This window comes from Scylla paramamosain, chromosome 48 (genome assembly GCF_035594125.1).
Source record: "Scylla paramamosain isolate STU-SP2022 chromosome 48, ASM3559412v1, whole genome shotgun sequence".
NCBI classification, from domain to species: domain Eukaryota; kingdom Metazoa; phylum Arthropoda; class Malacostraca; order Decapoda; family Portunidae; genus Scylla; species Scylla paramamosain.
In genome coordinates this window covers 780,092-781,098 of record NC_087198.1, presented here as the reverse complement: position 1 = coordinate 781,098, position 1,007 = coordinate 780,092, and positions in this window count along the sequence as shown.

The window sequence follows — 1,007 nt, the reverse complement described above, 5'->3', positions numbered from 1 at the left end:
GAAGGGCCGGGGGCTGCAGACGGCTGTGCTGGTTGTGGCGCGAGTGGTGGTCAAGGTGGCTGTGGTGTGTCCGGGGGGAGAGGTCGCCGTGTCTGGGGGAGGGGGCTGGTGAGGGGCTAGGAGCGGAGGGGGGGGTCACACCAGTCTGCGTGAAGTGACCGGCTAAATTTAGTGCGGCAGTTTATGGAAAGCGAGAGGTGCGGTGCTGCTGGTGACCCCGGGTGTTGGAGGGCACAAGGGGAGGGGGAGAGGGGAGAGGGGGGAGCCTTGATGTGTGTCTGTCAGTGTGGCGGAGGAGGTGCAGCAGTGTGTGGTGGTGGTGGTGGTGGTGGTGGTGGCGTGGGGGCAGGCCTGTCTCTCCACACCTGGTACTTGTCTCTCCACACCTGGTACGTGTCTCTCCACACCTGGTACCTGTTAGTGAGGTGATAGGTGTGTCTCTACCCTTGCATGAACAGCTGGCGTCACCTGCACACACACACACACACACACACACACACACACACACACACACACGCACACACACACACACACTCTCCTCAAGGTGTTTTTGATATAAGTAAAGATAAAAAACATTGGAATTATAAGATTACCCGCTAAAATTGTTTGCTAGTTTTCTGTCAGGTATTTTGTAACAATTAATGTCAAATAGAAAAAAAAAATTATTTAAGGTGTGCCACAAGGTTTTATAATAGGCCCTTTATTGTTTGTGATAATACATGAATGTTATTTGTAATGTTAGTGATGTGATAAATGGCGTTCTTTTCGGTGATACGAGGCTAACAGATAATGATTTATGTAACTTAAATACAAAATTGAATCAAGAACTGCGTAACATATTCAGATCGGTAACAGCAAATAAATGAGCCGTAAAAATTAATAAAACTAATTTGATATTGTTTGAAAGACGTTTTGTTGTCAGTAATTTCAAATTGTTTTATGGAGGCTGTCACCTAATTAGTGTTTCTTCTACTAAATTCTTAGGAGTTATTACTGATGAAAATTTA